At 40.2% G+C, this 27,993-nt stretch overlaps 2 protein-coding genes and 1 pseudogene across 8 annotated transcripts in view; 2 read left to right on the forward strand and 1 right to left on the reverse strand.

Annotated features, from left to right (window-relative positions):
• The window catches only part of TPST1 (tyrosylprotein sulfotransferase 1), a 135,318-nt gene that overhangs the window by 88,153 nt on the left and 19,172 nt on the right, over nucleotides 1-27,993 (reverse strand). Inside the window, exons 2-3 of one of the 6 annotated variants that reach the window (XM_081256126.1) lie at nucleotides 9,750-9,880; nucleotides 1,475-1,593 (exon numbers count right to left, since the gene is read on the reverse strand). The exons of 3 other annotated variants lie outside the window; for them this stretch is intronic. The gene's annotated coding sequence lies outside the window, so the exon portion shown is untranslated. The remainder of the gene's footprint in view (nucleotides 1-1,474; nucleotides 1,594-9,749; nucleotides 9,881-27,993) is intronic. 2 more of the 6 variants (XM_081256127.1, XM_081256128.1) reach the window with 2 other exon arrangements.
• Nucleotides 1-27,993, forward strand: part of SEPTIN14 (septin 14) — a gene marked incomplete at both ends in the record, with an annotated part of 563,121 nt that overhangs the window by 44,777 nt on the left and 490,351 nt on the right. The window lies entirely within an intron of this gene.
• On the forward strand, nucleotides 169-27,973 carry LOC308629040 (beta-1,4-galactosyltransferase 4-like; annotated as a pseudogene). Its single transcript has 2 exons — nucleotides 169-360; nucleotides 26,547-27,973. The product of its transcript is annotated as a beta-1,4-galactosyltransferase 4-like (transcript).

A 27,993-nucleotide genomic window follows, 5' to 3' on the forward strand; every position in this document is an offset into this window, starting at 1 on the left:
AGGGCAAACTACAAGGCCTGGAGGCTTTGCTGCTGGAATCAATGGGAGATCACTCAATTTGAACTGGGGCGTAGCACACATGCCCAACTGTGCTACCAGTGTAAGTGATGCTCCAGGCAGCTGGTGAGCAAGGAGGGTGAAGAGCTCTAGTGGGCTGAGGCTGTAGTCATGATCAGCAAGCTCGTGGCCAACGCTGAGCTGCATACAGGCAAACAGGAGACACGAAAGGATCAAGTGGAAAGTAAACACCAGGGCAGATTTGAGAACAGCCTGAACTTTGAACGTGTTCCTCTGCCCCACACGCAGATCCACTGGCAGAGGACAAGTCTTATTGCCTCAATATGTTTGAGCACAACCGCTGTCCACTAAGCTATGCAGACAGGGGGGCAAACCACAAGAAAGCCATGCTTAAAAATGAAAACAGGGCTTCCCTGGTGGCGCAGTGGTTGAGAGTCCGCCTGCCGATGCAGGGGACGTGGGTTCGTGCCCCGGTCCGGGGAGATCCCACATGCCGCTGAGCGGCTGGGCCTGTGAGCCATGGCCGCTGAGCCTGCGCGTCCGGAGCCTGTGCTCCGCAACGGGAGAGGCCACGACAGTGAGAGGCCCGCGTACCGCAAAAAAAAAAAAAAAAAAAAAAAAAAAAAAAAAAAAAGAAAACAACTGTGTGTGTGTGTGTGTGTGTGTGTGTATGTATCTGAGCAGCTACATCAGCATACATTTATATGAAATGTTCACATCTGGCAAATTTACAGAGCATGGGGTGGAAGCAGGAACTTATGGCAAACAGGCATGAGGGGACTTTTTCCAGTGATGAAAATGTTCTAAAACTGGACTGTTGTGATAGTTGCACAACTCTATAAAATCTACTAAAAATCACTGAATTGTACCCTTACAATGAGTAAGTTTTATGGTATATGTTACACCTCAGTACAGCTGGTTTTTCTTTTTTTGAAGAATACACTCAAAGAAATATTTTTTGAGAGTCTCAGTAGGATACAACAGTCAAGATCTGGTTTTTGTTTACTCATGTATTCATTCCTTTAGCCACATATTTGAAGACATATTATTGTGCCAGGCACTGTACTTTATTATAAAGCTGCAACAAAGAACCACAAAGTGAGAAGAGGTTGAGATTAGAAGATCAGCTTGATAAGAAAAGACTGCAAAGAAAAAAACATTAATTAAGATAATTGGTAGCAATAAAGCATTGAAATATCTATGCAGAAAACTGTATCCATGATGTAGAAGGCACACTTAAGATGTTACACCAGTATTTAATTTAAAAGGGAGTAAGTGGGAAGGAAAGAAAACAATGGAGAGAAAAGAGAGTAATAGAGAAAATGGAGAATTAAGATTAAACCCCAGAAAAATAACATTTTGGTTAAAGAAACTAAAACTGTATTACAAGCACAAAGGGAAAAAAACCTTTTGGAAATAGAAAAAAAGACATTAGTCTATTCAACTGAGGGCCTACCTTTCAAGCAAAACAATGACAATAAACCCAATCTGGAAACATCCTGGCAATTTCAAATATGGCAATTTCAAATTTCAAATATAGTTCAATTTCAAATGTGAAAGAAACAGTTCTTCAGGCTTCCAAACAGAAAAAGAAAATAAGGACCATAGGACCAAAAAACAAGCTGGCATTAGATGTCTCTACAACATTAAATGCTTATCCTCTGGTTTCCTTGTAAGATACCTTTCCTTATTTTTCAAATTTGCTATGATGAACATGTGTTACCTTTCTAAGTGAGAAAAGAAAAACCAATATTTAAAAAATAATAGAGGGCTTCCCTGGTGGTGCAGTGGTTAAGAATCTGCCTGCCAATGCAGGGGACACGGGTTCAAGCCCTGGTCCGGGAAGATCCCACATGCCATGGAGCAACTAAGCCCATGCGCCACAACTACTGAGCCTGCGCTCTAGAGCCCACAAGCCATGAATACTGAGCCCACATGCCATGACTACTGAGCCCACGTGCCACAACTACTGAAGCCCGTGCACCTAGAGCCCATGCTCTGCAACAAGAGAAGCCACTGCAATGAGGAGCCCATGCATCACAACAAAGAGTAGCCCCCGCTCACAGCAACTAGAGAAAGCCCGCGCACAGCAACAAAGACCCAAGGCAGCCAAAACTAAATAAATTTATTAAAAAATAATAATAGGAATAGCCTTTCTTAAAAATTGACAGGTAAAGATCTGAAGAATGAGTAGGAACTAGGTAAAGAGTGAAAAGAAGAGCATTTTAAGCAAAAGTAAATGGATACGCAAAAGCCCTGCAATAGAAAGGCATTTTAAAGCTTTCAGGGACTTCCCTGGCAGTCCAGTGGTTAAGACTCTGTGCTTCCAATGCAGGGGGCACGGGTTCGATCCTTAGTCGGGAACTAAGATCCCACATGCCACACGGTGCAGCCAAAAAAAAAAAAAGTTTTCAAAGAGCAGGCTAAGGCAGTAAGCAAGAGAGAAAGTGAGTGAGAGATGAAACTAGAAAAATGGGCAAGAGTCAGTTCATAAATCTTGTGGGTCAGGTTAGGGATATAAAATTTTACCATAGATGCAATCAGATGTGACTGATTTAAAGATTCTAAGCAGTGAGTTACTTAATCCTATTTAGGTTTATACAATCTCACTCTGGCCAAAACTATCTTGAAAAACAACAATGTTGGAAGATTCACAATTCCCAATTTCAAAACTTACTACAAAGTGATAGTAATGAAGACAATGCAATACTGGCAGAAAAACAGGCATACAGATGAATGGAAGTTCAGAAATAAACTGTTACATTTATGGTCAACTGACTTTTGACAAGGGTGCCAAGATAACTGAGTGAGGAAAGAGCACTCTTTTCAACAAATGATGCTGGGACAACTGGACATCCACATGCAAAAGAATGAAGTTGAATACCTATTCACAAAAATTTACTCAAAATGAGCTAGAGACCTAAAAGTAAGAGCTAAAACTATAAAATTTTTAGAAGAAAACATAAGTGTAAATCTTTGTGGCTGTGCGTTAGGCCACAGTTTCATAGATACAACACCAAAAGTACAAGAGACAAAGAAAAAACAGATAAATTGGACTTCATCAAAATTTAAAATATTTGTGCTTCAAAGGACAATATCCTAAAAGTCAAAGACAAACCAAAAAAATGGGAGAACATATATGTAAATCATATATCCAATAAGGGACTTGTAACCAGAATATATAAAGAACTTAAAATTCAACAAGACGGACAAATAACCCAATAAAATATGGACAAAAACTCTAAATAGACACTTCTCCAAAGAAGATATACAATAGTTAATTAGCACATGAAAAGATGCTCAACAATGTTAGTCTTCAGGAAAATGCAAATCAAAACCAAAATGAGATACCGCTTCAAACCCACTAGATGGCAACAAAAAAACCACAGACAATATAAAGTGTCGGTGAAGATGTGGAGAAACTGAAACCCTCATATACTGTCAGTGTGTGGAACTGTAAACTGGCGGGGGCACAGTCACTTTAGAAAACAGTTCGGCAGTTCCTCAAAAGGTTAAGAGTTACCATATGATCCAGCAATTCCACCCAAGAGAATTGAATACATGTGTCTACACAAAAACTTGTACACAAATTTCACGGCATCATTATTCATAGCCAAAAATAAGCAACAACCCAAATGCCCACTAACTAATAAATGAGTAAACAATATATGATATATGGTATATCCATGCAACAGAGTATTACTAAGCCATAAAAAGGAGTACTGATACATGTCACAATTTGGATGAACCTTAAAAATATTATGCTAATCGACTGAAATAACTCATAAAAGATCACATATTGTATGATCCCATTTATATGAAATGTCCAGAAAAGGCAAATCTGTAGAGACAGAAAAATTAGTAGTTGCCTGGGGCTGAGGGGAGAAGATGGAAACAATTACCATGTTTTTTTTGGTTTTTTAAATAAATTTATTTATTTTTATTTAATTAGTTAGTTTTGGCTATGTTGGGTCTTCGATGCTGTGCGCGGGCTTTCTCTAGTTGCGGCAAGTGGGGGCTACTCTTCATCGCGATGTGCAGGCTTCTCACTGCAGTGGCTTCTCTTGTTGCAGAGCATGGCCTCTAGAGTGCGCGGGCTTCAGTAGATGCAGCACATGGGCTCAGTAGTAGTGGCTCGTGGGCTCTAGAGCGCAGGCTCAGTAGTTGTGGCACACAGGCTTAGTTGCTCTGCGGCATGTGAGATCTTCCTGGAGCAGGGATCGAACCCATGTCCCCTGCAATGGCAGGTGGATTCTTTACCACTGCGCCACCAGGGAAGCCCATACCATGTTTTTTGTTTGTTTGTTTAATAAATTTATTTATTCATTCATTCATTCATTCATTTATTTATGTTTGCTGTGTTGGGTCTTCATTGCCATGCACAGGCTTTCTCTAGTTGCAGTGAGCAGGGGCTACTCTTCCTTGCAGTGCGCGGGCTCATTGTCGTGGCTTCTCTTGTTGCAGAGCATGGGCCCCAGGTGCGCAGGCTTCAGTAGTTGTGGTACATGGGCTCAGCAGTTGTGGCTTGCAGGCTCTGGAGCTCAGGCTCAGTAGTTGTGGCGCACGGGCCCAGCTGCTCCGCGGCATGAGGGATCCTCCTGGGCCAGGGCTCGAATCCGTGTCCCCTGCACTGGCAGGCAGATTCGTAACCACCGCGCCACCAGGGAAGCCCATGTGTTTTTTTTTTTTTGGGTGATGAAAATGTTCTAAATCCAGGTTGTGGAAAAATTTATGGTGTGTGGATTACGTGTCAATAATACTCTTTTTTTAAAAAAACGACTACACGCTTATTAGGATGGCTCAAATAAAAAATGCTGACAGACAGTATCAAGTGCTGACAAATATGAGGAGCAACTGGCTCTCACACATTGCTGGGAATGCACAATGGTACATCCAGAGCCTGGTAGATTCTGATGACCGATATGAGAAAAGAATCTAAGAAAGAGTGGATATATGTATATGTATAACTGATTCAATTTGCTGTACAGCAGAGACTAACACAACATTGTAAATCAACTATACTCCAATAAATTTTTTTTAAAAAGTCTGGTAGAGTCTAATAAATGTAAACGTACACTTACCATACAACCCAACAAGTGCACTCCTGAGCATTTGTCCTAGAGAAATGAAACCTACATTCACATAAAACCTGCACATGAATATAGCAGCTCTATTCATAATCACCAAAAACTGAAAACAAACCAAATGTCCCTCAATGGGTAAATTTGGATAAACTGTGGTACATCCACTTCTGGAATACTATCCAGCAGTAAAAAGGAACAAATTCTTGATACATGCAACAATTTGAATGGACCTCAAGGCATTATGCTGAGTGAAAGAAGCCAGTCTCAAAATGATTCTACTTATAAAATATTCTTGAAAAGACAAAACTACATCACTGGATGCCAGAGGACTAAGTATAAAGGGATATAACACAAGTTGTCTGGGATGACGGAACTGTTCTGTATCCTGATTGTGGTAGTCGTTACATGAATCAATATATGTATGAAAATTCACAGAACTATGCATCAGAAAAAAGTCAATTTTACTGTATAACAATTTTTAAAACAAAAAAAAATTTTAAATCAAGAGAAATTTGAGGGGAAACATGGGGGGAGGAGAAGACAGATGACAGGAGAAGACCAAGAAGAGGAGAGCTTGTGACTCTAAATTTTCCAATTAATGTTTCTGATTAACATTATTTAGTGCTGATAGATTCAGTGGTGATAGGAAGACATTAAGTAAATAACAGGTTTTACTGAGAAAAGTAGAGAAATGATCCTAGAAAAATGATCCCCATATTTTCCATTTTATGAACATTTAAATGATATAAATTCATTTAAATACAAACAAAGCAAACAAAACTCATTTAATGAAGCAAAGAGGAATGCTCTTTAACTCTAGTCAATTTCATTTTATAGTTATACAGGAATGATTCTTCTAGTATGTTCGTTTGTTTGGGGGGTTGCATAATGAATATTGCATGAAAGAAAAGCAGTGATCACTAAGAAATCACCCTGAAATTGCAAAGTTTTTGATAAAATTTAGTACTATACATACTTTACATTTAACTTACCAACATCTGACATATGTCAGAATCCAATAGGTGACAAATGACTCAACTTCATTCAAAACTTACATGAACAATTTAGAATTCAATTGTACAAAAACAACATAACTACTTCTCTGAAAACTTCCCCAAGCACACATTAGATACAAAATAGAATTCACCAATCAAAAGTTAACATGATAGACCTTTAAGTTACTATAGTAGCAACCAACAGTATCTGATAAACTTCCCATTAAAATACCCCAAATTCCCAGTAAAATATGTAAAAAGACAAAAATTGGAAATATATTATGAATGTATTTCCTTGTCCAGAAACACACTTGTAAATCATTTTCATGACTGCATAATACTTTACTGAAAAGGCTTTACCAATGTTTATTTGGCCAATTCTGTATTATTACTTACTTGTTTCTAAATTTTTGTGATAAATATTCTTGCATGTACAAACATCTTTGCACACATGATTATTTTCTACTCTGAATTTTTTTTTTTTTTTTTTTTTTTTTTGCAGTACGCGGGCCCCTCACTGTTGTGGCCTCTCCCGTTGCGGTGCACAGGCTCCGGATGCGCAGGCTCAGCGGCCATGGCTCACGGGCCCAGCGGCTCCGCGGCATGTGGGATCTTCCCGAACCGGGGCACAAACCCGCGTCCCCTGCATCGACAGGCGGACTCTCAACCACTGCGCCACCAGGGAAGCCCTACTCTGAATTTTTAAAAGAGGAATTGCTAGGTCAAGGGGTGTGAGATGTGCTTGATTTCAAAGCATTTAATACATATTTGATTTACCTCTTTCTCATACCCTACATCCAAATCTGACAAAAATTCTACCGGCTCTTTCTTCAAAATGTAGTCAGAATCCCACCACTTCTCAACACTTCCACTAGGACTGCCAGATTCTCTCACCAGGATTTCTGAAAGGTATCTTTACTTCTTCTCCTGCCCCCTAGAGTCTATTCTCAACTCAACAGCCAAAGAGATTTTTTTCAAAACTTAAGTCAGAACACATCATTTCTCTGTTCAAAGCCTGGTATTATTTTCCAAAATGGTCTTGAAAAGGCTTATCTTAAGGCATCCAACATTAAATTTCTCTGTCTCTTTCTACTGATTCTGTCAATAGGCATCAAAAGCAGCACTGATTGAAGTCAGGCTAATATATCATTATCCCAAAAAAGTAGTGTGTGGTTCAAAGTGAAATAATTGAGAAGGTACCTCTTCACATTAGAGGTTTAATAAGGACTCAAATGAAGGCAACTTCCCCTTTACTAAGGGACAATTTAGGGAAAAAGAAAACCCTGCCATACATCCCATCATACTTGAAAGCTGTGTCAATTAACATAATTTGGGGGAATTTTTTTCAAGCCTTTATTTCTGTTGCATTTTAAATTAAACACTGAGACTTCCCTGATGGCGCAGGGTTAAGAATCCCGCTGCCAATGCAGGGGACGCAGGTTCGAGCCCTGGTCTGGGAAGATCCCACATGCCGCAGAGTAACTGAGCCCGTGCGCCACAACTACTGAGCCTGCACTCTAGAGCCCACGAGCCACAGCTACTGAGCCCACGTGCCACAACTACTGAAGCCCGTGCGTCTAGAGCCTGTGCTCCGCGATGAGAAGCCACCACAAGGAGGAGCCCACGCACTGCAATGGAGAGTAGCCCCCGCTCACCGCAACTAGAGAAAGCCCGCACGCAGCAATGAAGACCCAACACAGCCAAAAATAAACAAATAAATAAATTTATTTTAAAAATAAATTAATTAAACACTGTCTCCCCCAACACACTTAGGGGAAAAAAGTATGTTCTATCTTCCCTTCAAGATGTTTGAAAGCAAGTAAGACAGTGGTCAAAGGCCTTGTAAGGGATACGAAAAAGGAAAAGAAGAGGATTCTTGGCTTCCCCAGAAACATTCTCATTACTTTTCATTCATTCATTCATTCATTCATTCAGGCTGCACCAGGTCTTAGTTGCGGCACATGGGATCTTCGTTGCGGCATGCAGAATCTTCATTACAGCATGAGAGCTTCTTAGTTGCCGCATGCAGACTCTTAGTTGTGGCATGCGAACTCTTTAGTCCTGCAGCATGCATGCGGAATCTAGTTCACTGACCAGGGTCTGAACCCGGCCCCTTGCATTGGGAGCACAGAGTCTTACCCACTGGACCACCAGGGAAGTCCCTCATTACTTTTTCACTAAGTATATGAAGCCTAATTTTCTGTCTTTAGATGTTTCTTAACTTGAAGAATCATAGAGCGTGACTGCTAAAAGGGGCCTTTACGTCATTTGGTCCAACGCTCTCATTTTACAGACATAGATACTGAGGCCCAAGTAGCACATTCTCCTCAACACCTCTCTAAATCTTACCTCCTCTTCAAAGGCCACTCTTTATTTTACTGTGTATATTTTACTTACTCCCAAAGATTTTAAACTCCTGAAGCTCAGAGACCTTGTCTATGTTCCGTCCCCTACCACAGCATGCTTAACAGAGCACCAGGTCACAGAGTACACTGAGTCTTCAAAATGTAAAAGTAAACTAATCAAACTGGGAAGAAAATGTCTATGAAAGAGAGATGTTGTAGAGCTTGAGGTCTCTACTCAGGCCTCAATACTGATTCTTCTCAAATTCTTGAAAAAAGTAGTCCTATAATTTAAGAAGAAAGTACAGTAAAAGCTTGTCTGACCATTACCCTTATATATTTGACCACTGTCCACATGTGCATGCACGAATACACACACACACACCAGCCTCTTTCCAATATCTTAAAGTCCACGTCACTGTATTTTCAGACAAGTAGTATCAATACTTTCTCAATTGGGACATTTACAAAGCTGAGGCTGTGCTAGAAGGAAACACTAGAAAGTTCAGTCTCATTTTTGTCTCCAGTAGAAGGAAAAAGCACTGAAACACAGCAACAAACATATCTGAAAAATTACTATTAATAAGACTGCTCTTTCCCAGCAAGCCAAATGAAAGACTCCCAGAAATAATGCTCTAGAGAAGAAGAGAATGATGACATTATACTTCCATACTTAGATCTCTGTAAATTTCATAAAGATTTCTAATCAAAAACAGTGTCAGTGAACAAACATAGGGGTGTAAGAGGTTGGTAGTCAGCAGACCATTTTCAACACTCAGCGCATATACACAGGCCCAGGCACATGCATTCATGACCACATTCCTTACACCCTGCTTTTATAGTCAGGAAAGTAGCCATGTGCTACGTACAAAGAGACGCTGGGTAAATTTCCCAGCAAAAGATAAATTATAGGAATGTAACAATCCCCTAAATGCTTTCTTTCCTTTATTAATCATTAGCTCCTTGCTTCCCATGCCAACCAATGTGGCAAATGGCAACACCCAGTGACACTTTGCCTTCTGTCTAAAGTCCAATTTATAGCTGTTTTCTCTATCTGCTTCTAGCTTTTTTAGCAAAAGGAAAAATAACTGTATCGTGTGCTTGAACTTGCCAATTAATAAGTGTCCAGGGTTTAATTTGAATGACAGCTTTGCATTCAGCAGAACTTCAAATAAACCCACTGTTGTAAAACCAATCCTTATGTCAGCTCATGGTCAGAGTACCAACATGGGAACATCTTTTCCTAGCCACACCCTGGGGGCTGGCACTAAAACCACTGACAACAAATGTAAGAAAAATACAGTACACACAGCTGACGATCTTTGGGAGTCTGCTGGGGCCCATCTTCATAAAGGAGCAGTGTACTGGAATTTTGTTTCCAATAAACCCCATGGTCAGGAGGGAAAAGAGCTGGTCAAATACTAAGCACTGGACCTAATGCCTAGGACACAAACAGAGACAAGAGCACAAGTTAAACTCAAGCACATTTTTAAAAGTTCAAATTAAATGAAATGATGCCTGGGAATTACTTCAAAAATATCTGAAGGCAGATGTGGCGGGGGGAGGAAGGGTTTATATGAAATTAGATGACTACGAGTTAGTAACTGTTGAAGCTGAGCGATGAGTACTTCAGGGCTCAGTGTAATTTTATGTTTTTGCATATGTTTGAAATTTTTCATAATACAGAGTTGAATGAAATAAAACAAAATAAAAAGTTTAAGTTAGTAAGTTCTAACCTTCTCAGACCTATAAATCAGAGGGCCATTGTAGGCTAACCATTCCTATCCTAGATTCTTCACTCATGTTTATCGTCTGTTTAAATCATCCATGAGAGGGAGCACAAAGAAAAGAAAAAACAAATTTGCTCAAATCATATACTCTCATTCAGTTATTCAATTATGCAATTTTTCCACCAACCTCCCAAGTTTTAGAATTAAAAGTAACTAGAATAGGTAAAGGAGAAAAGAAGATGGCATTGAAATAATGTAAAGGCAGTCTAGTATATTAGTCAGAAGACGTGAGCTCTAGTCTCAAATCCATTTTTTCTTAGCCATATGGAACTAGATAAATCACAGAGCATCAAGTCTCTCATTCATAAAACAGGAATAATGATAATCAAGCTCTTTTCCACATGTAATCAGAGTAGAAATTACAAGAAGACTGGAAAGAAAATGCAAAGATAAAAGAATGCCTGCAAGTTCTCTTTGCTTTCACAGTGCTGCTGTGGCCATCAGGTGGATAACATGTGAAAGGACCTTTAAAGAACACGGGCCTGTGGCACCCTTCAGACACTGGCTCCTGCTCTTCCACCAACTTCACCCCTTGGCACTCCTCCCATGAAGCCTGCCCCCTTCAGGACCACCCCTCATTCAAACCAGGCACCTTCACACACACCTGGCCTCTGCTCATGCTGCTGCCTCCTGTATCAAGCCCCTTTCTCTCTTTTACACACGCCTCCTCGGAGCTCTTTACTCATCCCCCTCACCCCCCAAATCAATTTTTTCCTCTTCTGTAACCTCAAGCACTTGGTAAAAACACATTGGCTTGCATGCTCATGCACTGTATCGTGGTTAGTTTACCCCACTAAACTATAAGCTCCTTTAAAGCACAAATTAAAAAAAATAAAAAAGCACAAATTAAAACCCATTCATCATTCATGCAGTGGGTGCATTATTATCAAATAAAATATAAAGCAAGGAATTTATAGATGAATCAGCACCTAGTGAAATCTCTCTTAAATCTCCTTAACATGCTTACAGAGTCATCTGAAACAAATAATATCAAAAATGAAAAACGAACTACAAATAAAACCAAAGTAATCTGGAGGCCATGACAAAATTTTGCAATCCCAGTCATTATTCCAACAGGATTTTTAAACTGAATCTACAAAATTCATAGCAGATGGGAAAAATAGCTTTTCCAAGACTCTGGAAAGAGCCAAACAGATATTAAGGTATTAACAAAAATATTTTAACTGTTATGATACTAATAGTAATCGGTGGCACAAAATAGAACACCCAGGAAAAAAAAAACAGCCTCATCTATGTACACAAATTTAATATGTATCAAAAGCAAGCATCACAAAACAGTCACAAAACATTAATTTATGGTATTGGGTTCCCTCATCCATACTCCTATACTCATCCTGCTTCATCTACAGCTACCCCCTATTTATTTTCTGATGCCTCACAAATCTACCTGCAACCAAAACTTCTATGCTAAACCCCGAGACCTGACCATTCAAAGGCCAAGGGACAAATTCTATCTGAATGTTCCACTGGGCCTGTCAAATTCAAAGAACACCAAATGGAACATATCTTCCCTAGTAAATCAATCCTCCTCTTCATTTTCCTCTACTGGTAAATGAACCACTTCCTCCCAAATGCTTAAGCTAAAAATCTGGGAGCATTTATGTAGTTTCTCCCTTAACCTCTCCATACACAACAGGTATAAGTCCTGTCAATTCTTCCTCCTTCATAGCTCTTGAATCAATTCTCCTCCCTTTTCTTCCTCTGCTGGTATGGCTTTAATTCTCATCCTCATCTTTTTTTTTTTTTTTTTTTTTTTTGCGGTACGCGGGCCTCTCACTGTTGTGGCCTCTCCAGTTGCGGAGCACAGGCTCCAGACACACAGGCCCAGCGGCCATGGCTCACGGGCCCAGCCACTCCACAGCATGTGGGATCTTCCCGGACCGGGGCACGAACCCATGTCCCCTGCATCGGCAGGCGGACTCTCAACCTCTGCGCCACCAGGGAAGCCCCTCACCCTCATCTTATTCTCAAGGATAACTCCACAGCCTACTGACTGGTACTTTCTGACTTCCTTTAATCAGTTCATTCACTATCCTGTTTCAGGAGTGATCTTTTTTTTTCAAGTTTATTTTATTTATTTATTTTTGGCTGCGTTGGGTCTTTGTTGCTGCGCACGGGCTTTCTCTAGTTGTGGTGAGCAGGGGCTACTCTTCGTTGCAGTGCACAGGTTCCTCAGTGCAGTGGCTTTTCCTGTTGTGGAGCACAGGCTCTAGGTGCGTGGGCTTCATTAGTTGTGGCATGTTGGCTCAGTAGTTGTGGCTCTCGGGCTCTAGAGCTCAGGCTCAGTAGTTGTGGAGCACCGGCTTAGCTGCTCTGTGGCACGTGGGATCTTCCTGGACCAGGGATTGAACCCGTGCCCCCTGCATTGGCAGGCGGATTCTTAACCACTACACCACCAGGGAAGCCCCCAAGAGTGATCCATCTAAAATGTAAATATACTTATGACACTCCCCTAGTTAAAACCCTTCAATGACTTTCTACTTCTTGGTACACGGGTCTCTCACTGTTGTGGCCTCTCCCGTTGCGGAGCACAGGCTCCGGATGCGCAGGCTCAGCGGCCGTGGCTCACGGGCCCAGCCACTCCGCGGCATGTGGGATCTTCCCGGACCAGGGCACGAACCCGTGTCCCCTGCATTGGCAGATGGACTCTCAACCACTACGCCACCAGGGAAGTCTGACTTTCTACTTCTTTCAAAAAAATCCTTACCATAACGTAAGGCCTTTCATGATACAGCCCTTGCCTGCCCCTCAGCCTCGTATTACTCCTCATCACCAACTCCCCTACACACACACACACACACACACACACACTCACTCAAAGCTGCCTTCATCTTCAACAACGTGCAGCATCTCTTACTCACAACTCCCATTCATCCTTCAATATTAGGTTTCAATACTATCTCTTCTAGGAAGCTTTCCTGACAGCTCTCTGCCTCATATGACACAGTTGTTCTTCCTAGTGCTCTTGGACTTACCCATATCTTATTTCTTCTAATTTGTCTGTTTTTTTCAGTAGATTGTGAACTCCTTGAAAGTAAGGACTTTTGAATGAGTTAATGGATTCTTGATTGCCTATAAGTTAATGTAACTAGATTCTGAGTGTAATTTGTTGTGAGTTCTTGGAAGGTACTGACTATATCTTATCCTTTTCAGTTTTCCCCATAGCATGTAACATAAAATGCTACATGCATATTGAGCACTCAGTAAATATGCAATGAGTGACCCCACTAAAACTTTCTTTCTCACTAAAATCCTAGACAGCTAACTCTTTCCTATAATTAGAATACTGGTCTTTCCTCCTGATTCCAGTGTTAAAATATGGATCGACTATATTCAGAAAGACTGCAGTACAAAGTTCACCACTTGTTTTTCCCCCCTCTGGCCCTTGCTCTTCTAATCCACCTTCTTTATTGATCAGTCTATTTCATCTGCCTCTATCATTTCACACTCTCATTAACGAATAAATCAGAATCTTATTTTTTTGTACTCCCTTAGACTCACTGCAACAAACCAGAAGTTAAAGTTACATTTCTGTCCTAGAATCATTTTACACATAAGTGAAGCTCAGAAAGAATAAGTAACTTACTTAAGGTATCAATAGTTGGCAAATTGTCGACCAAGTGGCAACCCAGGTCTGACTCTAAATGTATGATGACTATTCCATGGTTGATCCCCAGACATTAGACTTGGCATGAACAAAAAGTGGTGTATGCAACATATGGTGCAAATGAAGTGAATTTAAGAATCTGATAGTGTTATAAGGCTTTCATTAGCATATGGTTTAAAAAATGTACCTAGCTTTTGTTTTTTAATAAATTTATTTATTTATTTATTTTTTAATTTATGGCTTTGTTGGGTCTTTGTTGCTGTGTGGGGGCTTTCTCTAGTTGCAGTGAGCGGGGGCTACTCTTCGTTATGGTGCGCAGGCTTCTCATTGCAGTGGTTTCTCTTTCTTGTGGAGCATAGGCTCTAGGTGCGCAGGCTTCGGTAGTTGTGGCACGTGAGCTCAGTAGTTGTGGCTCACAGGCTCTAGAGCACAGGCTCAGTAGTTGTGGCGCATGGGCTTAGTTGCTCCACGGCATGTGGGATCTTCCCAGATCAGGGCTCAAACCCGTGTCCGCTGCATTGGCAGCCAGATTCTTAACCACTGCATCACCAGGTAAGTCCCTGTGGCTTCTGAATTATCCTATTTCGATCATCTCAGATCTAATTAGAATGATAGATGAAAACTCTAAATCCATGTATGCATTCTGCTTTATTTGCATAAATGAACAGCATGCATTTTTGCACACTTTCTGCAAGTCCCTGATGATTTTATCTAGATAGCATTAAGAACAGAGAGATAGATCTGGTCCTAAGGGATAATAGACATACACGGAAGCTAAAATCTAGTATATCAAGTAGCTCTACATTTCCTGTGTTTTTTAGCAGTTTAGTTTTGCTTCAGCACAGTCACTCTCACATGTAAATAACTTCCCACTTCTGTCATGAGAACTTATGCCTCTGACACAAAGTTACTCAGAGCCGGAATTCTGTGATCTTCTCTATAAAAATCTGGGTATCAAATCTTTGATCAGAAACCACTATTATAACAATCTCTATGGGAAAAATTGAATTTTGCCTTTATAGTCTCATCTTCCTGCACCTTACCAAGGATTATATAGTATAGTGTGTGTACAACTATGTATTGTTATATTTTTCCAGAGTAGACATTTTCTTTCAGTTCAAAACTAAATGAATAAAATGCAATTCCTAGTAAAATACCTAAAATGTGGAGCATTCTTGCTATGAAACCTTACACTGGAATTAAACAAACGTTTACTGAGCACATAAGTAAGTATGATTCATCATTTGGCTTCAAAGAACTAGCAACTCAGCAGGGGAAAAAGACAATAAACTATGTATGCCTACTACACACACACACACACACACACACATATACACATATGATGAAAGTATAAGATCATATAAAAGGTATGAAAAAAAGAATACAAGTTTTCCAATAAAGGATCACATCCATGGGCTCATAAAAAGCTAAATGAAGAAAATGACATCAGAATGAATCTTAGAAGATAAGCAGGACTCCCACTGTGGGACTGAGGGAAGAAAGAGTATTTTGAGCAGAGAAAATAAGATAATAAGAAGCCTCAAAGTGGAAGAGTATAGCATGTATTCAGAAAATATTAAGTAATCAGTTTAACCAGAGTGTATGGGAACAAAAGCAAAGAAAACTGGAAAAACAAAAATGTATTATCTCAAAGTTGTCAGTAACCTAAAAAAATGTGCTAAAATCTAATGCATGAAACTCTTCTACTACATAAATGTAAGAAGAAGGAAACACATCCAGCATGGCAGAGTAGGACCTCTAAAAGTCTGATCTTCCATAAAATTAATGAGAACACTGACACAAATGGTCAAAATCAACTTTTTTGGAAATCTGAAAACCAAAGGCTTGCAACAATCTAAGAAACATTTAGTCATGAAAAGCAGCTGAATTTCAGCAAGCAGAGCAAGCTTTATGGCATTTCAATTTGTCCTATTTCCCTCCTCCCAGCTCCATGGAAGCCTGGGAAACCAACAACCTGAAAACATGATAGGTGTGAATAACAGCAGTCCAGTAGCCACTCAAGGGAGCAGAAGAGGTTAGGAGCTCCCTCTGAAACCACAACTCCAAAGAATTGTATTACTTAACCAGTCTAGCAGCTCACTGGAAAAACTCCATTCTCAGGGCTTATCTTTATTGGACCTGAATCAGAGCACCCTCAATGTAAACAATTCTATCCCCAGGGCTTTTGTTAACATAACCAGAGACAATATTTTAATGCCATAGCTGCCTGCAGTGGCAATAACAATTGGGGCAAACAATATATTTATCCAAAAACTTAAAAGGAAAAACTGAGGAATGAGATGTAGAGGGTTTAGAAAAGCTCCAACATATTTTTAGTAATCTAGAAGGCATGCACATGCCCAGGAAAGACCTAGGAAGGCCCTGTTCTCTCACCTCTGGCTGACCCTGATGTTCTACACAAGCAGGAAGTAAAGGCTAAGGCACAATGTAAACTTCTGGTGCATTAAGGGAGCCACAACACACACACACACACACACACACACACACACACACACACACACACACACACACACAGAGTCCCTCAACAAGGTTGGGAGACTTATGGGTTCAAGACATTTAAGGAAATCTGCCCAATCATTAGCTAACCACTAAGCAAACCAAGCAGAGACTTCAGTGGTTACATAGGACAAAGAGTACAGGGTTTATAGAATTAGCCCAAAAAAGTAACAAAACAAATAGCAACAACAACAATCCCTGGGAGAGAGGGTGATTTTCAGAGTAGCTCAATTATATTATTTAAAATGTCCATTTTCAGCAAAAACTATGAGACACAAAGAAACAAGAGAGTATGACCCAAACACAGGGGAAAAAAGGCAGTCAATAGAAACAACTCCTAAGGAAGCCCAGATGTTGGACTTACTAGACAAGGACTTTATATCAGCTTTTGTAACTATGTTCAAAGAACTAAAGGAGATCATGTCTGAAGAATTTAAAGGAATTATGAGAATTTCTTACCAAATAGGGAGTATCAATAGAGATAAAACTTATTCTTAAAAAAAAAAAGAACCAAGCAGAAATTCTGGAGTTAAAGTATAATAATTAAAATGAAAAATTCTCTAGAGGGGCTCAACAGCAGATTTAAGCTAGCTGAAGAACCTGCAGACTTAAAGAGAGATCGATTTTCTAGTCTGAAAAACAGAAAGAAGAATGAACAAAAATGAATTCAGCCTCAGATCTGTGGGATATCATCAAGCACACCAAAATATTCAGAAGTCCCAGAGGAGACAAAAAGAGGAAAAAATCAGAGTTACATAAATAAATGGATGAAAACACCCTAAATCCAGTGAAAAACATTAATCTTTTTTATAATAAACACTTTATTATAATTTTTATAACAAAAAGGCATGTAAAATGTTTATTTGCTACACTTTGAACTATTAATTCTAGTAAAATAAAAATATGTATGCACATGTGTACTTGACACTGTGAGAAACCTGACTGACATATAGAATCCAGGAAAACCAACAAGTATCAGCATAGGCTTGAAGAGCAAAGTCTGAACAGGCAAAAAGATACCCATTGCACAGGCATCATATTCTTTTTTTTTTTTTTTTTTTTTTTTTAGTTTCTGCTTTATAACAAAGTGAATCAGTCATACATATACATCTGTTCCACCATCCCTTCCCTCTTGCGTCTCCCTCCCTCCCACCCTCCCTATCCCACCCCTCCAGGCGGTCACAAAGCACCAAGCTGATCTCCCTGTGCTCTGCGGCTGCTTCCCACTATCTATCTACCTTACGTTTGGTACTGTATATATGTTCATGCCTCTCTTTCGTTTTGTCACAGCTTACCCTTCCCCCTCCCCATATCCTCAAGTCCATTCTCAAGTAGGTCTGTGTCTTTATTCCTGTTTTACCGCTAGGTTCTTCATGACATTTTTTTTAAAATTCCATATATATGTGTTAGCATACGGTATTTGTCTTTCTCTTTCTGAGTTACTTCACTCTGTATGACAGACTCTAGGTCTATCCACCTCATTACAAATAGCTCAGTTTCGTTTCTCTTTATGGCTGAGTAATGTTCCATTGTATATATGTGCCACATCTTCTTTATCCATTCATCCGATGATGGACACTTAGGTTGTTTCCACCTCCGGGCTATTGTGAATAGAGCTGCAATGAACATTTTGGTACATGTCTCTTTTTGAATTATAGTTTTCTCAGGGTATATGCCTAGTAGTGGGATTCCTGGGTCATATGGTAGTTCTATTTTTAGTTTTTTAAGGAACCTCCATACTGTTCTCCATAGCGGCTGTACCAATTCACATTCCCACCAGCAGTGCAAGAGTGTTCCCTTTTCTCCACACCCTCTCCAGCATTTATTGTTTCTAGATTTCTTGATGATGGCCATTCTGACTGGTGTGAGATGATATCTCATTGTAGTTTTGATTTGCATTTCTCTAATGATTAATGATGTTGAGCATTCTTTCATGTGTTTGTTGGCAGTCTGTATATCTTCTGTGGAGAAATGTCTATTTAGGTCTTCTGCCCATTTTTGGATTGGGTTGTTTGTTTTTTTTCTATTGAGCTGCATGAGCTGCTTATAAATTTTGGAGATTAATCCTTTGTCAGTTGCTTCATTTGCAAATATTTTCTCCCATTCTGAAGGTTGTCTTTTGGTCTTGTTTATGGTTTCCTTTGCTGTGCAAAAGCTTTGAAGTTTCATTAGGTCCCATTTGTTTATTTTTGTTTTTATTTCCATTTCTTTAGGAGGTGGATCAAAAAGGATCTTGCTGTGATTTATGTCATACAGTGTTCTGCCTATGTTTTCCTCTAAGAGTTTGATAGTTTCTGGCCTTACATTTAGGTCTTTAATCCATTTTGAGCTTATTTTTGTGTATGGTGTTAGGGAGTGATCTAATCTCCTACTTTTACATGTCCCTGTCCAGTTTTCCCAGCACCACTTATTGAAGAGGCTGTCCTTTCTCCACTGTACATTCCTGCCTCCTTTAACAAAGATAAGTACACCATATGTGTGTGGGTTTATCTCTGGGCTTTCTATTCTGTTCCATTGATCTATCTTTCTGTTTTTGTGCCAATACCACACTGTCTTGATTACTGTAGCTTTGTAGTATAGTCTGAAGTCAGGGAGCCTGATTCCTCCAGCTCCGTTTTTCGTTCTCAAGATGGCTTTGGCTATTCGGGGTCTTCTGTTTTCCCATACAAATTTTGAAAATTTTTGTTCTAGTTCTGTGAAAAATACCAGTGGTAGTTTGATAGGGATTGCATTGAATCTGTAGATTGCTTTGGGTAGTAGAGTCATTTTCACAATATTGATTCTTCCAATCCAGGAGCGTGGTATATCTCTCCATCTATTTGTATCATCTTTAATTTCATTCATCAGTGTCTTATAATTTTCTGCATACAGGTCTTTTGTCTCCTTAGGTCGGTTTATTCCTAGATATTTTATTCTTTTTGTTACAATGGTAAAAGGGAGTGTTTTCTTGATTTCACTTTCAGATTTTTCATCATTAGTGTACAGGAATGCCAGAGATTTCTGTGCATTAATTTTGTATCCTGCTACTTTACCAAATTCATTGATTAGCTCTAGTAGTTTTCTGGTAGCATCTTTAGGATTCTCTATGTATAGTATCATGTCATCTGCAAAGAGTGACAGCTTTACTTCTTCTTTTCCAATTTGGATTCCTTTTATTTCCTTTTCTTCTCTGATTGCTGTGGCTAAAACTTCCAAAACTACATTGAATAAGAGTGGTGAGAGTGGGCAGCCTTGTCTTGTTCCTGATCTTAGTGGAAATGGTTTCAGTTTTTCACCATTGAGGATGATGTTGGCTGTGGGTTTGTCATATATGGCCTTTGTTATGTTGAGGAAAGTTCCCTCTATGCCTACTTTCTGCAGGGTTTTTATCATAAATGGGTGTTGAATTTTGTCGAAAGCTTTCTCTGCATCTATTGAGATGATCATATGGTTTTTCTTCTTCAATTTGTTAATATGGTGTATCACATTGATTGATTTGCGTATATTGAAGAATCCTTGCATTCCTGGAATAAACCCCACTTGATCATGGTGTATGATCCTTTTAATGTGTTGTTGGATTCTCTTTGCTAGTATTTTGTTGAGGATTTTTGCATCTATGTTCATCAGTGATATTGGCCTGTAGTTTTCTTTCTTTGTGACATCCTTGTCTGGTTTTGGTATCAAGGTGATGGTGGCCTCGTAGAATGAGTTTGGGAGTGCTCCTCCCTCTGCTATATTTTGGAAGAGTTTGAGAAGGACAGGTGTTAGCTCTTCTCTAAATGTTTGATAGAATTCACCTGTGAAGTCATCTGGTCCTGGGCTTTTGTTTGTTGGAAGATTTTTAATCACAGTTTCAATTTCAGTGCTTGTGATTGGTCTATTCATATTTTCTATTTCTTCCTGATTCGGTCTTGGCAGGTTGTGCATTTCTAAGAATTTGTCCATTTCTTCCAGGTTGTCCATTTTATTGGCATAGAGTTGCTTGTAGTAATCTCTCATGATCTTTTGTATTTCTGCAGTGTCAGTTGTTACTTCTCCTTTTTCACTTCTAATTCTATTGATTTGAGTCTTCTCCCTTTTTTTCTTCATGAGTCTGGCTAATGGTTTATCAATTTTGTTTATCTTCTCAAAGAACCAGCTTTTAGTTTTATTGATCTTTGCTATCATTTCCTTCATTTCTTTTTCATTTATTTCTGATCTGATCTTTATGATTTCTTTCCTTCTGCTAACTTTGGGGGTTTTTTGATCTTCTTTCTCTAATTGCTTTAGGTGCAGGGTCAGGTTGTTTACTCGAGATGTTTCCTGTTTCTTAAGGTGGGATTGTATGGCTATAAACTTCCCCCTTAGGACTGCTTTTGCTGCGTCCCATAGGTTTTGGGTCGTAGTGTCTCCATTGTCATTTGTTTCTAGGTATTTTTTTATTACCTCTTTGATTTCTTCAGTGGTCACTTCGTTATTGAGTAGTGTATTGTTTAGCCTCCATGTGTTTGTATTTTTTACAGATCTTTTCCTGTAATTGATGTCTAGTCTCATAGCATTGTGGTCGGAAAAGATACTTGATACAATTTCAATTTTCTTAAATTTACCAAGGCTTGATTTGTGACCCAAGATATGATCTATCCTGGAGAATGCTCCATGAGCACTTGAGAAAAATGTGTATTCTGTTGTTTTTGGATGGAATGTCCTATAAATATCAATTAAGTCCATCTTGTTCAATGCATCATTTAAAGCTTGTGTTTCCTTATTTATTTTCATTTTGGATGATCTGTCCACTGGTGAAAGTGGGGTGTTAAAGTCCCCTACTATGAGTGTGTTACTGTCGATTTCCCCTTTTATGGCTGTTAGTATTTGCCTTATGTATTGAGGTGCTCCTATGTTGGGTGCATAAATATTTACAATTGCTATATCTTCTTCTTGGATCGATCCCTTTATCGTTATGTAGTGTCCTTCTTTGTCTCTTCTAATAGTCTTTATTTTAAAGTCTATTTTGTCGGATATGAGAATTGCTACTCCAGCTTTCTTTTGATTTCCATTTGCATGGAATATCTTTTTCCATCCCCTTACTTTCAATCTGTATGTGTCTCTAGGTCTGAAGTGGGTCTCTTGTAGACAGCATATATATGGGTCTTGTTTTTGTATCCATTCAGCCAATCTGTGTCTTTTGGTGGGAGCATTTAGTCCATTTACATTTAAGGTAATTATTGATATGTATGTTCCTATTCCCATTTCCTTAATTGTTTTGTGTTCGTTATTGTAGGTATTTTCCTTCTGTTGTGTTTCTTGCCTAGAGAAGTTTCTTTAGCATTTGTTGTAAAGCTGGTTTGGTGGTGCTGAACTCTCTCAGCTTTTGCTTGTCTGTAAACGTTTTAATTTCTCCAAATCTGAATGAGATCCTTGCTGGGTAGAGTAGTCTTGGTTGCAGGTTTTTCTCCTTCATCACTTTAATTATGTCCTGCCACTCCCTTCTGGCTTGTAGAGTTTCTGCTGAGAGATCAGCTGTTAACCTGATGGGGATTCCCTTGTGTGTTATTTGTTGTTTTTCCCTTGCTGCTTTTAGTATGATTTCTTTGTGTTTAATTTTTGACAGTTTGATTAATATGTGTCTTGGCATATTTCTCCTTGGATTTATTCTGTATGGGACTCTCTGTGCCTCCTGGACTTGGTTAACTATTTCCTTTCCTATATTAGGGAAGTTTTCAACTATAATCTCTTCAAATATTTTCTCAGTCCCTTTCTTTTTCTATTCTTCTTCTGGAACCCCTATAATTCGAATGTTGGTGCATTTAATGTTGTCCCAGAGGTCTCTGAGACTGTCCTCTGTTCTTTTCATTCTTTTTTCTTTATTTTGCTCTGCAGCAGTTATTTCCACTATTTTATCTTCCACCTCACTTATCCGTTCTTCTGCCTCAGTTATTCTGCCATTGATCCCATCTAGAGTATTTTTCATTTCATTTATTGTGTTTTTAATCGATGCTTGATTCATCTTTAGTTCTTCTAGGTCCTTGTTAACTGTTTCTTGCATTTTGTCTATTCTATTTCCAAGATTTTGGATCTGGGAAATAGAATCTTGGATCATCTTTACCATCATTATTCTGAATTCTTTTTCAGGTAGACTGCCTATTTCCTCTTCATTTGTTAGGTCTGGTGGGTTTTTATCTTGCTCCTTCCCCTGCTGTGTGTTTTTCTGTCTTCTCATTTTGCTTATCTTACTGTGTTTGGGGTCTCCTTTTTGCAGGCTGCAGATTCGTAGTTCCCGTTGTTTTTAGTGTCTGTCCCCAGTGGCTAAGGTTGGTTCAGTGGGTTGTGTAGGCTTCCTGGTGGAGGGGACTAGTGCCTGTGTTCTGGTGGATGAGGCTGGATCTTGTCTTTCTGGTGGACAGGTCCACGTCTGGTGGTGTATTTTGGGGTGTCTGTGGACTTTTTATGATTTTAGGCAGCCTCTCTGCTAATGCGTGGTGTTGTGTTCCTGTCTTGCTAGTTGTTTGGCATAGGGTGTCCAGCATTGTAGCTTGCTGGTCGTTGAGTGAAGCTGGGTGCTGGTGTTGAGATGGAGATCTCTGGAAGATTTTCGCCGTTTGATATTATGTGGAGCTGGGAGGTCTCTTGTGGACCAGTGTCCTGAAGTTGGCTCTCCCACCTCAGAGGCACAGCACTGACTCCTGGCTCCTCAATTTGGGATGATTCGTTGTCTATTCATGTATTCCACAGATGCAGGGTACATCAAGTTGATTGTGGAGCTTTAATCCGCTGCTTCTGAGGCTGCTGGGAGAGATTTCCCTTTCTCTTCTTTGTTCTCACAGCTCCCGGGTCTCAGCTTTGGATTTGGCCCCACCTCTCCGTGTAGGTCGCCGGAGGGCGTCTGTTCTTCGCTCAGACAGGACAGGCTTAAAGGAGCAGCCGCTTCGGGGACTCTGGCTCACTCAGGCCGGGGGGAGGGAGGGGCACGGAGTGCGGGTGGAGCCTGCAGCGGCAGAGGCGGGCGTGACGTTGCACCAGCCCGAGGCGCGCCGTGCGTTCTCCCAGGGAAGCCGTCCCTGGATCCCGGGACCCCGGCAGTGATGGGCTGCACAGGCTCCCCAGAAGCGGGTGTGGACAGTGACCTGCGCTCGCGCACAGGCCTCACGGCGGCAGCAGCAGCCCCAGCGTCCCTCACCCGTCTCTGGGCTCCTCGCTTTCAGCTGCAGCTCACGCTCGTCTCTGGAGCTCCTCCAAGCAGCGCTCTTAATCCCCTCTCCTCGCGCACCAGGAAACAAAGAGGGAAGAAAAAGTCTCTTGCCTCTTCGGCAGGTCCAAACTTTTTCCTGGACTCCCTCCCGGCTAGCTGTGGCGCATTAGCCCCTTCAGGCTGTGTTCACGCCGCCAACCCCAGTCCTTTCCCTGTGCTCCGACTGAAGCCCGAGCCTCAGCTCCCAGCGCCGCCCGCCCCGGCAGGCGAGCAGACAAGCCTGTCGGGCTGGTGAGTGCCGGTTGGCACCAATCCTCTGTGCGGGAATCTCTCCGCTTTGCCCTACCCAGGTACGTGGGGAGTTTCTTGCCTTTGGGGAGGTCTGAGGTCTTCTGCCAGCGTACAGTAGGTGTTCTGTAGGAGTTGTTCCACGTGTAGCTGTATTTCTGGTGTATCTGTGGGGAGGAAGGTGATCTCCACGTCTTGCTCTTCCGCCATCTTCCAAAAACATTAATCTTAACAACTGACGAACTAGATAAACACCAAGTAGGATAAATCAAAGAGATATACAGCTAGACCCATTATAATCAAACTGTCAAAAGCCAAAAACAGAGGTTATTGAAGGTACCAAGAAAAAAGTGACTCATCGCATTCAAAATCTTCAATAAGATGAAAAGCTGACTTCTCATCAAAACCACAGAGGCCAGAGACAGTGGGATAACATATTCACAGTGCTAAAAGAAAAAGAAAAAGACTATCAATCAAGAGTTCTAACTCCAGCAAAACTATCCTTCAAAAATGAAGGAGAGGGACTTCCCTGGTAGCGCAGTGGATAGGAATTCACCTGCCAATGCAGGGGACATGGGTTCGATCCCTGGTCCGGGTAGATCCCACATGTCATGGAGCAAATAAGCCTGTGTGCCACAACTACTCAGCCTGCACTCTAGAGCCTGCATGCCACAACTACTGAAGCCCATGCACCTAGAGCCTGCACTCCGCAGCCAGAGAAGCCACCACAAGGAAAAGCCTGCACACGGCAATGAAGAGTAGCCCCCACTTGCCACAACTAGAGAAAGCCCATGCACAGTAACAAAGATCCAACACAGCCAAAAAATAAATAAAATTAAAAAAAATTTTAATCTAAACAATAAATAAATAAATAATTTTAAAACTAACCATCTCTTCTAAAAAAAAAAAAGAAGAAAGAGAAATTAAGATATCCCCAGTAAACAAAACTGAAAGAATTCATCGCTGGAAGGGCTACTGTACAAGAAATAAAGGGAGTCCTTAATGATGAAATAAAAAGACACTAGACAGTAACCCAAATCCACATGAAGAAATAAACACTAGTAAAGAAAACTACACAGATAAATACAAAAGGCAGTATAAACACATTTTTGTTCGTAACTCTTTTCCTACATGAATTAAATGACAACTGCATGAAGCAATAATTAAATAACTGTTGATGGGATTTTATTATAAAATATGCAGTTTGAATGACAACAAGAACACAAAGAAGGAGGAAATGAACAGAACTCTATTAAAACAAAGTTTTTGCATACTATTTAAATTAAGTTGGTATTAATCCAAAATAGATTGCTCTAAGATACTAACTGTAATCACCAGGAAAATAAAGAAAATTATAATAAAAGAAATAACAAGCTAATTAAAACATATACTAGAAAGTATTTAATACAAAAAAGGCAGTAATGGAGGAATAGAGAAACTAAAAAGACATAAAACGTATAGAAAACAAATAGCAAAATGGAAAACATAAATCCTAATATACCAGTAATTACATTAAATGTAAATCGATTACACACTCAAGAGGTGAGGATTGGCAGAATGGACCAAAACAAAAACAAAAAACAATTTTAAAAAATCCAAATATATGATTTCTACAAGACATACTTTAGACTTAAAGACTAAGCGGGCTGAAAGCAAAAGGAGAGAAAAATACACACACGTAAACAGTAGCCAAAAGACTCTGGAGTAGCTATACTAGCATCAGATACAATGCACTGTAAGATAAAAATTGTTACTAAAGACAAGGGACATTTTTATAATTACAAGAGGACAAATCCATCAAGAAGATATAACAATTATAAACATATATGCACCTAATAACAGAACCCCCAAATATACGAAGCAACAACTGACAGAATTGAAAGGAGAAATAGACAATTCAACAATAACAGTTGGAGACGTCAATACTCTACTTTCAATATGGATAACACAACCACACAAAAGATCAGCAAGGAACCAGAAGACTCGAACAACACTACAAACCAACGAAATCTAGCAAACGTCTATAAAACAGTCCAAGCAACAACAGCAGAATATACATTGTTTTCAAGTGCACAGGTAACATTCTCTAAAACAGGCCATAAAAGAAGTCTCCATAAATTTAAAGGATTGAAATCATATGAAGTATATTCTCCAACAACAATGGAATGAAATTAGAAAACAATAACAGGAAAATAATTTAGGAAATTCACAAAGATGTGAAAATAAACACCACTCCCCTAAATAACCAATGAGCCAAAAAATCATACAGGAAGTTAGAAGATATTGTGGGGGACGTCCCTGGTGATCCAGTGGTAAAGAATCCGCCTTCCAAAGCAGGGGACACAGGTTCAATCCCTGGTCAGGGAACTAAGATCCCACATGCCATGGGGCAACTAAGCCCACGTGCCACAACTACTGAGCTCGTGCACCTCAACGAGAGAGCCTGCATGCCACAAAACTACAGAGCCCACGTGCCCTGGAGCCTGCGTGCCACAACTAGAGAGAAGCCTGCTAGAGAAGACCACGCACCACAACTAGAGAGAAGCCAATGTGCCACAATGAAAGACCCCGAATGCCTCAATGAAGATCCTGCATGCTGCAACTAAGACCCAACACAGCCAAAAAAAAGAAAAAGAAAATACTTTGCAATAAAAAACAAAACTTACGGGACGTGACAAAAGCAGCAAGAGCCATGCTATGAGAAAATTTATCGCTGTAAACACTTGTATTTAAAAAAAAGATCCCAGGTGCTCGTCGAGGCCGCGTGTGGGAAGGCCAGAACAAGCTCGTTTTCAAACCAGATCTCACTCTGGAAGAAGTACAGGCAGAAAACCCCAAGGTGCACAGAGGCTGGTATCACCCTGAGGAATGCAGGGCTTTGCAGCGGGTCGCCATCCTCATCCCTCACCGGCACAGAGAGAAGCACCTGCTGTACCTGCTAGAACACCTTCACCCCTTCTTGCAGAGGCAGCAGCTGGAGTATGGCATCTACGTCATCCACCAGGTTACGTTACAGTGGGTATTTTGGGGGTGTTACTGCCCTAAGCTGAGAGCAGTTTTTCAAGGTGAATGGATTCTCTAACAACTACTGGGGATGGGGAGGCAAAGACGATGACCTCAGACTCAGGGTTGAGCTTCATAGAATGAAAATAACCCGGCCACTGCCTGAAGTGGGTAAATATACTATGATCTTCCACAATAGAGACCAAGGCAATGAGGTGAATATAGAACGGATGAAGCTCTTACATCAGGTGTCATGTGTCTGGAGAACAGATGGGTTGAGCAGTTGTGATTATAAATTACTCTCTGTGGATTACAATCCTTTATATGTCAACATCACAGTGGATTTCTGGTCTGGCCCATGACCCTGGCTCTTCTGGTGACATTTGGAGGAACTGAATATTTGATTGCAATAATTTTGGCTTAGAGACTTCCCCTAGTAGCACACATTAAGAACTTGTTGCAGCCAATTATTGAGCTGATTCTCCCTCTTTCATATTTTCTTAGCAGAACTCCTGGTGATATGGAATGTAAAACAGTTGTTTTGATCATGAGGGTTAAATATTGTAATGTAGATACTTGAAGGACTAAGTATAAAAGGACCACTCAGAAGATACCATGAAGGCTATTTGAGAACTCTGATTGAAGGAGATATATTTAAGTTTGAAGTGATACATATTTTCTGGGATAAAAAGTGCCACAGGAGAAAGATTGCCGAATGTTCCAGAGAACCAGAATTGTTCTTGTCCAAGCAGGAAAGGGTTGAAGATATATTTCTGTTACTCATTTATCCTGCATGGTCATCTGGGAAGAGGCGGGTCCCAGGTGAGAAGAAGGCTGAAGAAGAGGGGAGAAAGGTGAAGAATGAAGATGCCGCGAACTTGGGACCAAAGAGGTGGCATAAGGACCGCATCAGGCGGAGAGCGGCTCCGGTGGTTGTACCATTGTTATGGCTGCTGCCCTGTGGCAGGTGTCACCTGCCCAGATATGCCTTCCAGTAACATTTTATCTACTAGTTTCTAGAACATTTTTGTAAAATGATTTTGTACATGTAGGATATGAAGTAGCAGTTTACAAATTACATATTAACCAATAATACATCAGAAGTACCTCTGTAGTAAAATATGAAAAAGCAAAAAAAAAAAAAAAGTCTCAAGTCAACATGTTACACACCTTAAACTTACACA

This window comes from Mesoplodon bidens (genome assembly GCF_964165515.1).
Source record: "Mesoplodon bidens genome assembly, chromosome: 15".
NCBI lineage: Eukaryota > Metazoa > Chordata > Mammalia > Artiodactyla > Ziphiidae > Mesoplodon > Mesoplodon bidens.